Raw genomic sequence first — 14,542 nt, 5'->3', positions numbered from 1 at the left:
GGTGACAAGTGTCAAGGAGCCTTTCTCATAAGAGTGTGATTGTCCAAGAGAGGAGACATGTGGCCAAAGTACCATATGTCTCAAGGGGAGAATATCCACACCATAGGAGGTTAGGATAAGGAGGTTAAGATGTGCAAGATAGGATAGGGTTAGTAAAACCCAAGGTTAGATGAAATGGGTTAGGTTAGAGGGATGGTTAGGTTAGGTGGTTAGAAGTTAGGAGGCATGTGGGCAATTTTAATTTAAAAATTCAAATAATAGGAAAAGAGTAATTAATTTTCAACAGCTCATAAATTGATTTGTTTTAATTAGGGGATTAGAAGAATTGATTGAAATGGGGGGGGATTAATTAATTTGAATTAATTAATCAAAGGGGACTATTGAAATGAACCTATTAAATAAATCCTTAGATTTATTAATAAGTAGATGAAAGGGAGAATTTAATCAAATTGCTAATACATTCAATTAAATTAAAAAGGGGGAATAATTAAATAATTGTTTCTTTAATTAATTATCTTCAGACCATTTTTAGGTGTATACATACACCATAGTGGTGTGTACTATCAATGATCAACTAATCATTGTACATTATTAAACCACTTAATTATAGTAATATATTCTATTTAAATATCTCTTATTGGAGGAATTTTTTTATTTTGTAGATGATCTTGGGTTGAGGTCATTTTTAAGCTCCTACATGGTATGATATCTTCAATGAATTCGACATGGTATCAAATATTTAATTATATGAATTCCTTCTTTGATTTGAGGGTGGCTTCAACATGACATTTTTTTAATGCATTTTATTTCAAAACAATGTCACAATTGAGTCTAAAAGATCCAAAAATCCATATTTTCATATATAGACCTTCATATTTTGGTGATAGAAATTTTGTGGTGATTTATTATCTTTGTTTGACCATATAAAATTTGGTGCCCAAACAACCATCGCTAGTGAGTATCGTTGGAACTTGTTTTAATTTTGATGGCCATATGTCTATCATCAATGAATATCATTAAATTAAGGACAAAATGAACATTATCAAGGGGCTTACTTTGATCTCTCAAGCGCTAATTAGGTAGTTTTTTTTAGAAGCCATAAATTTGGAATCATTTATTAGAATCTAAAAAATTGGATATCATTGAAATCCTTTTCTAAACATTTTCTAGGGGTGTAAGTCTCATTATGATATTGTACTACTAGTGAGTTTAACTAGGGAAAAAATTTATACCTTGGTTTTGGACATCTAAGCTCAAATTTTATTTTCTCGGATGTTTTATTTTCATGATTATGACAACATTAGAAAAGTATTGGCTATCCCTATCATTATGTCAATGAGTTTTCCTATAATCATCATTAGGTACATTTTATTTATTTATTTCAATAATTTTTCATTGTGACTAATTACATAGACATCCTAACATCTAGAGAAGTTCTATATTTTTTGGAGGGATTTACTTTTTATATTCATAGGAATTTCTATTTGTTATTGTGTTTATGTCACTATAATTTTGGAGATCTTTGAGAGTTGATTATATTTTTACATTTTATCATGCCCTAATCATATTAAAAAGGAAAGCTATAAACAATAGAGACATAACATCATTAAAAAAACTCCATTTGATTTATTTGTTACCAAAATTGTATAATCTTGTTGGCTTTCTAAGCACACCCAATAAAAAAATTCTTTGAAATTGGAAAAGGGATGATGTCTAAGTATTTATTGCTATGTGTGTTGGTGATGATATCTTGGATATTTATTGTTATTTTTGTGTGTCTTCATACTCTTTGGACTAAAATTTGGGAGATATATGGAGATCATGACCCTTTTCATTCTTAGATCATGATGTTTGAGATTTTTTTGTACCACTTCCTATTTTGAGATAAGATACCATATGAAAATGATATTAGTTAGGAGTTTAATTATTTGTAGTGCTTTCAATGTTGAAATGAGGATAGCAAGATTTATTTATATTCTCTTTCTCCTTCATTAAAGAAATTTATTGTTCCTTCACCTTTAATGATTACTTATGTAGAGTCATTGATTAAGGGTCCCATTATCCATGTTCAATGATGTAGAAGCATCCCCCTAGTCGATGAGAAATCTTTCATCAACAAAAGAAATATTTGTTTTCAGTTTTGTTCCTGTTCAATTCCGTGTCACAACTTCTATGATTGTTTTGGCTTTCGACGATATTTGTTTATTTTAACTTGCGGGTCATATTTTTGGCTTCCACACTTGTTCTTGTTCCTTATTCCTAATTTTCAGTTTAATTGGACTCTTTTCCAACAATTTATTGCTTCCAGATTGTCTGTTTCTTGGTTCCCGGAGCAGTTTGAGCTTAACGACTAGTTGTAGATTTCTTCTCTTGAGGAATGCTTTATTGACTTGAAAATCTAATTGGCACCACACACGATGTTCCTAGGCCCTTGAACAAACTTATTTGGTGTTCCACACTTTATTTTGGTCCTTAGCAGAGTAGATCTTCACACTTTGGGTCAGACCTATTTTACATGTTCCATTTTCCTATCTTGTAGAATGTAATCTTTTGTAGACAACCTAGATGTGTTTCAGATGCTATATATATTATTGCATTTAATTTTTTGGAGGAAGGTAGAAGGATATGATGATATAGATTCTTAATTTGTAGTTAGAACACCTCTTGGAGGTCCGAATGGGTTGTAATCTAGAATGTATTCTATAACTAGGCCTGTAAGATTTCATGTTTGCCCACATGTTGCCAACTAATTTATGATGAATCCATGATGTTGTGGATGTCTGATCTTGCATTTTCCCTATTTTGTGTTGGTGCTTTTGTGGCGTTACTCTTGCTGTATGATCTGGATTTTTCTCCTTGAGGACCCTTTGGACCAGGGCTACATCATTCAATAGAACCATTCATATTTTATTACTTCATCAAAGCTTAGAGTTTCTACTTTAAATATTAAATTGATTCTTTGTAGTAGGCAAATCATGATCATTGAGATATATCTTTATTGAATGATTAAGTGATTTGAATTATAGACATATATGGACTCCCACATTTATAATTTGTAAGACACATTTGATTTGTTATCTCTCTTGATTAATGACAATCATTGCATAATATTTGTAAACCATTATCATGTTTCAATATTATTTGACTTTAGCTTTTGTATGGTCTTAGATTTTGACCATTTTCATTGATTGGACATCCCCTTGATTTGATTGTGGAATCACCATCTCTTATGGACAAAATGATAAATGAGAAAAATTGAGAGACATCATCATGCATATTCATTCTTCTTCCTATTAATTCATACCTACAATGTGAAGCACTCTGTCATATACACTTGGTTTTATTTTTCCCCACAAAAACATAAGTCATTTGTAGTTGTTTGGTCATGATTTTTCTTCAAGTAGCTACCATTTCCATATGAGACTATGTTCAAGATGCTCAGATATTGAGAGGGGTGTGAATCAACATCAACAAAAAATAATGCATTCATTAACCATTTAACAATTAAACTATATATACTGAAAGAAAGAAAATAAATAAGACACACACCACACAAGAACACCAATATTTTTAAGTGCAAAACCCAAATAGGAAAAAAAGAACCAATGAGAGTTAACTGATAGTATATGCCACAAATATTACAATGTTTGTTTTAGCTCACTACCCATGGAAGTTCAGTGGTTTTGGAAAGAAATTGAAGAGAAAGATACAATGAAACAAGAACCTACTAAAGAGAATCACTCTTTAATAGTAGGATACATGAAAATTACAATGAGAAACATAAAACATGAACTATTGTAGAAGAATCATCTAACATATGTTGATGTTGCAATCCTCATTTGTAGCATAATTACTCTTCCATATAGGTTTCACATGCTTAATTCTCAATTGATGCATCACCAAATCATTCCATACATCACACCTTAACAAATCACATTCATAAATGATTTACCATTCCTTATATATCTTTTGTAACACCTCCAAACGTCAATTGAGTTGACACCAATAGGGCCTTTGAAATGAAACATGTGACCTAAAGTAGGTCAGGTTCAAATACATATATTATCAACAAGACTAGGTTGTAGATCAACCAAAGACATAGTTGTACGTCAAACACATCTTATAACATCCTTCAAAGAAATTAAAATGGGTGAGGATCAACTCAAAATCAAGAAACTCACATTGTCAACCCAAATATCAACACCACTACGAAAATTGTAAACTATTTAGCTTTACACCGCCCCAAACAAATGAAAATAATTATTTGCACTGAGATAAAGGTAATGATGACCATCAAAAACCTTTTTTTAATTATCTCCTGAAGTAATTGATCATCAAATCCTGGTGCAGTTGAAGAAACTTATTGAATGATAGAATTAGTATAAATTAGATAGACTATGACACTTCAATACATAAGATATAGCATTGTGGAAAAAAAATTATTTTGAAACTCGCATTACTAAACCTTCATACCATCTTGAAAATATTCATATATCCACACAAGCATACCAATCATTGTAGAAGAATGCAGAGTATTCTAGTGAGTCAACTAGGACTCGTTATAGTATTAAACTATAATTTAGAGAACAAACCCCTCTAACTCTTGTTGCGCAAATAATTCTGACATTAAATTCAAGTTGAATGCACTTTACACACTACTGAAATTGACTCTTGAACCGCATAACTAGAACATGCAATGCAGTAGAATGTGCCCCAAAATACCAACACTCAAACATAAGAAAATATATTGTTCAACATTAAGACAAATTTCCTTAATAGAATAAGTATGAAACCAAATTCCAACATTACTTAACAACTCCTTGAGGATGCATCCAACAACCAATGCAATTGCATTCCATAGCCAAGGCATAAAGCATATGTAATAATATGTCAAAAATTACATAACATACGTCTAGACTGATATGTTACCATGGATACATTTGGTGGTCTATTATATGATATTCAATCATGTTGATCATTTCAAAACCTGAGCCAAACCATCTCTATCAAATGTCAAACCATCTCTCCCAAATGCCAAGCCATCTCTTTCAAATCTCAAACCATCTCTCTCAAATTTCTCACCACACATCATTTGTCAACATCTTGTACTTCACTAATGACCTCACGTTGACATCAATGACAACACATACTAAGTTGATATAAATTACACCACCATTTTGCACATATTACCAATAGATTAGAGATTTTGGGAGGATTACATAGTCTCTCTCTTTCCCATTACGTGGGACACCAATTTTATTTTTAATGGATGTGTTCATTGGGGTTCATGATGATTCCCCCATTCATCTTTTATTTCATCACTTGTATATGATCTTTCTTATTCTCTCTTTTAGAGAAAGCTTTTTCTCATACAATTTTCTTCATTTGATCCATTTGTATGAGAATATTTGCAAATGGGCACTTAAGCCCTACCAGACAAGATGCATCAGTGATTTGTATTGTGTCATAATTGCATTGTTTTGTTTGTATACTCTCTAATTTGAGTTCAAGTGGGTTATTGATATGAATAAGGTGTTTTACCTAACTAGTTCACTAGAAGGTTTTATTGACATGTCAACTTCACCTTGGTGTTTAGAATCTTTCCAGAATTATAAGTTGTCATGATGAGATATTATCTTTTATTTTTTCTTTGCTTCTTATGTCCTTATTTGTTTAATATATATTTATGTTATTTATCTAATGTCATAAAATTAAGACACATTTCATAATCTATCATGTCTACCAACTTTCCTATATAAGAAAGGCATTTTGTATACTTTGTTTCATAAGATCATCATAAGACCAAAGGTGTAGATCTAGGTGTATTACTATTAATGATCAATTTATTATGTACATTATTGGCCTTATTAATCATAGAAACCTATTTTCTTGCCGTACTCTATAGCTAAATCATGTCATTAATTTTTTAGGTTATACTAGATTGTGTGAGCTCATTTTCAAGATTCTACAAGGTATGAGAGCTTAAGTGACTCCTACATTGATTTTATCTTATTTTGCTAATCTAGATACCCATTGTCTCCTTTAAATATTTAGAAGGTCCCACCTAAAATTAACCCTCCATAATTGATGTGCTAGCTAAAACCATTTTGGTTAACCACAAATGACAATACATCATTAAGAGTATATTTAGCTTGTTTATGTGAAATTTGAACCTATTTATAAACCCTAACTAAGACCTAAGCACTAAAAATACATTCAACAAAATAAAATAGAGAAGTATCATTTAATGTAAATAAAACATAAAAAGTATAAGATTATACCTTTACATGCATGATAGGCTTGTCTCCATTACTATCCTATCTTCCATGATCTTGTATTTCATGATGTTTCTCTTTGATTTATGTTGCACTTGTAAAATATGTCATGGAAGAAAAAATGTGGTTGTGATCATGTATGCCTGTGATCAGGAATGCTTGTGACGAGATATGCTAGAATGGATTCGGTGGAGTATATGTATGATTACGTCTAGATGTATTTGAGAATGAGGGGAGGATGCCTCTTGTATAGAAATCTCAATGAGAATCAAGAGTTTAGATTAAAAGTCTTAAGGTTAATGGCCATGATCATATAGATGAAAGAATATCAATAGGGTTTTAGGGTAGGTAAAGATGAAGGGAGGAGATTGAAAGGTGAGTTAACTTTGGAGAAAGCACAAAGTGAAGAAAGAGACAATTGATGTTTGTCACATGCCTACAAATTTAGATCATGATTCATGTGAATACGCTGGGCAACTGGAATTAAAAAGAAAAAATATAAATGAATTAACTAAATAAATAAGAGTATTTATTTAAGTTAAGAGAAGATGGATATAAATACATTATAAATATTTATTTAAATTAGAAAGAAGAATGTTATTGAATTAATTAAATAAATAGAAATATGTATTTAATTAATCGTGGAAAAGGCTAAATGAATTAATTAAATAAATAACAAAATTTATTTAATTAATAGAAGGCACAATAGAAAATTAGTTAGATAAATAATAAATATTTATTTAATTGAGTTAGGACAATCTTAGGTGTCTACATAGCTCAATAAAATTTAGCATGAGAAAGGTAACCTAGAGAATTCAACCAAAATATGGGCCCTAAAAGTAATTTTATTGAAGATGACAAATTCTTAAGTGTAGGATTCAAAAAGCAATAATGGGGATAGATGAGCCAAGGACCATGGATGAGAATGGAATCAATATGGTTGATTTTAACAACATAAAAAAAAAAATGCAATTTTTTAATAAGATTTTACACTACAACAAGGTGAATCCCATGTTGAACACAAGCTCTATTGACCCCTTCCACTAGAATACTCATGGCGGTTCCTTCCTACAAACTTCATTGGAAAGATTAAAAAGCAGCCATTAAAAAGTATTGTTGAAAAGAAACATCCGAGGGTGTTTAGAAGGACAACTCGTGAAACAGCTTTGAAAATAAAATTCTAGGGACACTTGAAATTATCTACAATATATAGCTTCCCTCGATCTAAAAGTAACAATTACAGAGATATGAAATAATGACACTTTTTAAAAGGTGTGAAGTTGCTTACAAATGTACCACCTTATGCGTGTTGCCATAAATAAATGCATAATACTTCGGAAAAGTATGTGACGTGAACTCTTAACCAAAACAACCAAAAAAAAAAAAAAAAACTCCTCTGAAATGGTCATATTTAGTGTAGTATTAACTTATAATACTATTTCATATTTAGACTCCATTTCCCTAGAAAAGGACACTTGCAGACATTACATGTTAAATGATTATCTAATGAACTCACAAAACTCACAAATTAAACAGGATTCATATCACTTTACCAACTGAAGGGAGAGACAATTATTTCCCAAATATATGAGTATGCATCCGGAAATGCTTGCCATAAACTAAATGGGTTTTAATTGATCTTGAAGAAATACTCTAATCAAGGTTTCAACAATTTCTTGCAAAGGTAAGGAATACTTAAGGTGAAAATAATATGGTTTTCAATGGATGAACGGGTCCATGTGTGAGCAATTGTTGGTAGTGTTGTATCTTATCTGGTTTTGATGTACGCTGGGTATAGCAAGATTGTTATGAATTATATAGCTGAATATGCACTACTTAGGCTTAGAAAATGTCTTCTGATTATTTTTATTATATCTTCGTACCGTACACCGCAGATCTTCCTTTGTGCTAGTCATTGCTTAAGAAACAACTTACTTTTCTAATGTGGTTTCATGTTCATTTCTGTTTCCTTGTAACTAATAGATATATCCTATCTGATCGTCGATAGAAATAGCCCTTATAAAACATACAGTCTTTCGATCTCCAACACGCACATAGTAATGTATCTAAATCTCAAGCTTGAAATACCCCTTAAATTGATTCCATTCATATTCAATAGAAATGCAATGAAGATACATAAATTTTAATAATTGAAATAGATATATCTTAGTGCTTGATAAATACTTTGTTCATGTAGGCTAGAGTTTTATAATGTATCTAGTATTGGAATATTCATGGAGCTTTCCAGTGTTGGAGAAGATGATTAGACCCACTTCTGCATCACACAGCACGGAGAGCTCGCTGGCCTTCTTCAATAACCCTTTTTTCCTTTTACGGAAGGTAACTTGCCTCTTGGTCTTATTCTCTATCTTTTTCAGCTGGACCTTCCCTCTTCCCATGGATGCCTTCTGTCTGTCTTGCTCAAAGCTAAAAGTCAACTTAACAGGTACTTTGAAGGTCTTTCCTTAATCTAGGAATTTCCAAATATTGATCTAGGAATTACCGTAACTTTTGAGAGCATTCATTAGATGAAAAAGTGCTGAAAATGTCATATGAGCGGCTGCAATGTCTTCATGCCCATGTGAAGACAACATCTATTAGTAAACTCATACCATGACAGAAATTATTAAACAAGATTTTCAACGAGTTTTACAAGTTTGACTCGCATGATCTCGCGACAAAATCCTCGGTTATATCGATCTTCACTAATATAGATAATTGGTTATATATTTTTCTGTAGTTTTTGAAATCTGTGTCAATGATGTTGTTGTTAGGCCCAATATGGAAAGCTAATGTACTGAGAGGGGAGGGGTGAATCAGTACTCCAAAACTTTTCTTCAATAATAACTTTACTGTTATGCAAAAACATAATAGTGCAGTAACATAAAATAAAGTTAAAACAAATAGATAAGAATCATACATGATTCACTCCATAACACATATATTTTGGTTACGCAGAAACTCTTGGTTAGAGAGAAAAACTGCGGTGGGGATGGCACCCACAACTTCACTACTGCAATAATAAAGAATGCTCGGTTAGAGCTACATTTAGCTATTTCTGATAGCTTACCCTGTTAGGAGTAACAAGATCAGTTAGATCTACCTTGCTAAAGGATTTTACAACATTTATACTGAATGCTGCACCTAGATAGAGGCTTTACAATTTATAGACTTGATTAGAGTCTTTTACCCTGTTAAAGGTTTCTCTGTCAACTTCACAATATTACAATAAAATCATTACAAATATCTACAACTTTACATCTGAAATGTTATAGCAGATTCTATGTGCTCAGAATAAAATTACCTTGCTTATAGCATACCTTGGTAACCCATATAGTAACTCGGTAAACCCTTTTGTTTACTCTGTTCTTCGACTGTTCTCTGAAAACCTTCTTGGTGACCTCTATGTCTATGTAATAGTCTTCCTTCATGCATTCATACACTTAACTCATGCTATATAAATAGATCCCTTAAGACGGTGATCCAATTCATTGCTTCGATCTTACAAACAAGATTCCTCAAATGAATAACTAAACAAAATATTCCATTGGTTAGATTGATCTCGTAATCATACACAATCTTCTAGTGCAATTTCCAATGTAAGAATGGTTAGATGTGCCTCGATCTTGTAACACATTTTCATATGCATGTCCAAGTTCAATGAATCTGGTAACATGTTTCACTCAGTGAATATCAACTTGGTGTGTCATCTTTACTGCTCAGTAGTCATAAAAGATACTCGGTAAACAACTTGGTGTGTACTGTGTTCTGTGACTGCTTTCTGCTGTAACCTACTAGACTATGCATACCGACTTCTCTGTGTATACCGACTGCATGATTTGGTAGTGCTAACCGACTAGAATGTATAGTATGACTTTGAATATAAAAAATGATGGCAACTTGATAAGTAGTAACAATCTCCCCTTTTGACATTAGTTGAGATGTTTGACAAAAACTACTTTCAAAGTCATAACTCAAAAATCTATATACTTTGCAAAATGACTAAACTTGATAGTATATACAATAGTCAATGAAATAGTACATTCAAATATACTCCCCTTATCATTATACTGTACATAACTCTAATTTTGCATGCTTGGTTCTGTGCTTGGGTGCTCTTCATACTCTGTATACTCTGCTCGGTATACTCCCTTGTATACAATACTCAAAATTGTAATATCAAAACTGTATCACTCCCTAAATATAGTATATTCCTCTCCTTATGTATATTACTCCCCTTTTTTGACAAATGTCAAAAACTTAATTTCCATCCGGGGGCGGTAATTGATCAAAAATAGATTTATACTTTTTTCGGGCGTCGGTGAGTGCGACTGAGAGTGCATCCTTGACATTTTTTATTAAAGAATTTTGTGCTTGAATATCAGCCAATAGCGATATTAAGCCATCAAGAGTGCTTCCCTCTTGTGTAGTAGATAGGCGTGTAGCTTGGTTAATCTGTTCCTAAACTGATGAGAGATGAGGAAGGAATAATGTCTTGAGGGTCATTATATCCATCCTGATTTTATGCTCTTCATTTCTGAGTTCTAACTGTTGAGCCATGAGCTATTGAAGCTTGGTATAAAAATTCTGAACTGAGTTTGGCTCTATGGTTAACTTAGTTGAGAGATCGGTGATCTCTTTCTCAATTGGATCAAATTTTATTCTTGATAACTTTAATGAATAAGGAAAATGTACAAAGTTTCTGAAATAAATAAAGAATATGCTTGAGTTGAGGGGACAACTCAGCAATGAATTTGACAAGCTTGACTTTTCCAATAGCTAGAGCTTTTTGTACCTCTTCTATCATCTTTGCAGTAAGCTCTTTGTCTTTTAGCTTGCTCAAGCACTCAGATGCATCAACTCCAGATGTTTCTATTTGATTAAGGAGTTCATCCAATTGAATATGGATGGCTGCATCGGTTGACACTGTAGCTGATGGTAGCATATCTGTCAGTAGTGTCTTTACCTTCTGTAGTACTTTATTCTTCTTTTGAATGGCCATCTATTTTTCTTGTTTGGCCTTTGCTTTGCATAGCTCACCGAAATCAATAAGTGCTTGCCCCTTTAATTTTAAAATATCCACATTGGGCAACACTATCAGTTTAGTTAAATCAGCTTTAAAACTATGCTTTTTCACCTTCTTCTCTTTACCTTTGGTCGGTTGTACCAAGACAATAGCTTGTGAGGCTTGCTAACCCTTGTTAGGTTGCTTGGTGGAGGCAACACTTTGCTCGGTTCCTATAGCCGTTGTGGTGTCCTTTGGTGTCTCGGTATTGGGTATCTCAGCTGTAACATTTTTAGTGCTTGATGGTGCTTGATGGTGCTTGAGAGGTCTTTTCTTGAGTTGTACCTTCTACTTCTTCAGACTAGTGACCTTCGGTGACTTGTGCTGTATCCTTAGGAGCTTTGTAGAGATAGGTGGCTTGACCGGTGGGTAAGGCTGTACTTGTTCTAAAATAGATTCACTAGATACAAGTTTTGCATAGGTAGTGCCTTCTATCATTTCTTGCTCCAGTGCTTCTGCATCCATGACATCTTCTTCAATTTGAATAGTGTCAGCTGGGTCTTGCTTGGTAGCATCAGGACCTTTCTTGGTGACATCAGGATCGTGCTCAGTGACATCAACAATTTCAACTTGAGATTGTTCACCGACATCCTTAGTTTTGAAGATTTCCTGCCACTTTGCTTTTGTCTCATTCTCTACATCAATGTATAGCCAATTCATCAATTTTAAGGCTCTCTGTTTGAGAAGAAATTTAGAATTGTAGGTTGTCAAATGCTACTTTATTTCTGCTACAGATATATCAGGAAATAGATGGACTAAACTTCTTTCTTTGATTTGTTTCTCTAAGTCCATTGCATATTTCCACCTATTATCAATATGTAAGTACAATTCACTTGGAAGTGACTTTACTAGTTCTAATGGAGCTAGCCGAAACTTTAGAAGTGTGCAAATGACAGCTTCTTCAATTTGTCTCTTCTCATCATTATTCCTAGTCTCATACTTGACATATCGAAATCCTGCAAATCCACCATATTCTTTTAGATTGGCACATAAGTTTTCAACACTATGAATATTTACCTTCTTGCTTTTTACAATCTGGAATTTGTGTGCATCATCGGATTTTTGTATCACTAGACTCTTTTGCCAGAATGAGTCTCTGAGTAGATTTCTTGTAGGTCTTGGTTACCTTGGGAGCAATAACATTCTTTTGTCTCTTACTCGGTGATGCAGATGATGCTCTAGTGTTAGGTCTCTTTGTTGGTGGAGTCGGTAGGGCCTTTGCAGTGTCCAGTTTCTTTCTTTTTAACACTTTACCCTTAGGCAACTCGGTACTTAATGTTATTGCTGCCTCTTGAGCTTCTGATTCCTCTTCAGTAATGGAAAGAGTGCCTTTGACAGGTGTAGAGGAGGATTCTTCTCTGAATTTCTTAGATAATACCTTAATCATCTTTGTAGCCTTTCTTGTAGCTTTAGGTACTACAATGCTCATTTTAACTTTTTCCTTAACTTCTTCATAAGTTCCATATCTCAGTTCAGTAGCATGCCTTGGTAATGTGAGATATGCATCAATTTGCTATTGTGTGATATCATAGTCAATCTCGTAACCCATTGGTGGCAAAGATTGAGTCCTTGGTTCTATAGCATTCAAATAACAGCAATCGATGTCTACCTCAAAACATATATCATCCTTATATTTCTCTACCAGCTGTGGTGGAATCCACTACCTGTTGTGCATCTTTTCTTGAAATTGGTTGAAGTAGTCATCCATGATATCATTAAAATTATCTCCCAACTTCTTGATAAAGTCATTAATTTGATGGGTGATTGGTCAGTGTAGCTCCCAAACTACATTACCGACTAAGGAAAAGAACTTCTCAAAGTAGAAAAACATGCATACAAGAAGTGAACCAAACTTCAGTGTATTTGTTGAGTTGTTCTTTTTCGGCTTGCTTATTGTGTTTAGGTTCTCAAACAAGTTCTTTAGTAGTACTTCACATAAATCTACTTTCATTCCCTTTTTCACTATTTTATAGGCTAAATCAATTGCGGCACATGGTACACTGTTTTCCCTTGCTGATTGGAAGAAATAGTAACCAATTACTCTAATTGCAAACTTAAGTTCTACATCAGCGACATTATTCAGTTTCAGTCCTCAGTAATCAGATTCTACTCCAGTTAAACTAATTAACTCCTTCTGTGATATCATCTTCTGTGCTCGTGCATGATCATAGATAGGATACCCGGTGATCACATGAATGATTTCCTTGGTGATTTTGAATGGTTGCTCTTCTAGCCACATTAAATCATCATGAACTCTGCTTAAAATTTTTTTTAACCCACTGGGGTTTGAACACATGGGGATAGGCTAGGGCTTCAGTTAATCCCTTGATTTTGATATGCTCGTACTTGCTGTCCATTTTGCCATCGATTCATAGCTCATCATATGTGTCACTTATCTCAACATGACCGAGTTCTTCAACATGACATTTGGTGAAGAATCTAACATCTTCGACTAACAAGACTCGATCCAAGATGAGCGAAAAGCCAGTTTTGTCATCTGGTTCAGAGGCAACTTTAGGAGTCAAAGTGTATTTCAGTTAGGGCTTCTCCACATTCTTGACAACTACGGGATCTTGGATCTTAGGTACCATTTGTAAATTTTAGATAAAACTAGCAAACTATCCTTAGGGTTTGACGGTTTACAAACGGTAGACGCTTCACACTCGGTAGACAATAGCAATTTCATAAGATCAGAAAACCAGCTTAATAGTGTGATGAGATTTGATATAAATACCTTGGATTCTCTTTGAATGAGGTTTGATTGCCTTGATTCACTCTGCTCTGTTCTCTTGAAAACTTGGTGAATGAAAATGACCATGAAAATGCTTTTAAATACACAAAATACCTCATCAAGCTCCGTGCGGGTTAGGTCAAAACATTAAATGCACTCGGTTTACCTTTAACCAGTTTACTCTCCTTTTTTTTGTTTTAACCGAGTAACCAAATTTCCTTCATTTACCGACTTGATAGGCTTCCTGTATACACCGACTTGACAGGTTTCCTATAAAGTACTTTTGATAGAATTTCAAACCTACTAATGCATCTTAACTAGATGCAGATTTTGAATTTAGTACATAATAGAATAGGAACTATTATGATTTTAACTTTCAGAGAATGCAGTCCCTTCATACCTTTTCTGATTAATTTGGAATAGGTGCACCTAACTTGGTAGGTAAGGTGCTTTCTTCATCTGACATGATTT

The 14,542-nt window shown here is 33.3% G+C and overlaps 1 pseudogene; it reads right to left on the bottom strand.

Annotated features, from left to right (window-relative positions):
• The window catches only part of LOC131068575 (MADS-box transcription factor 23-like), a 41,440-nt pseudogene extending 32,766 nt beyond the window's left edge, over window positions 1-8,674 (bottom strand).
• Window positions 8,675-14,542: the final 5,868 nt, after the last annotated feature.

The sequence above is a fragment of the Cryptomeria japonica genome, chromosome 5 (assembly GCF_030272615.1).
Source record: "Cryptomeria japonica chromosome 5, Sugi_1.0, whole genome shotgun sequence".
NCBI classification, from domain to species: Eukaryota; Viridiplantae; Streptophyta; class Pinopsida; order Cupressales; family Cupressaceae; genus Cryptomeria; species Cryptomeria japonica.
The sequence above is the reverse complement of the archived record's forward strand: the minus strand, read 5'-3'. Positions and strand labels throughout refer to the sequence as shown.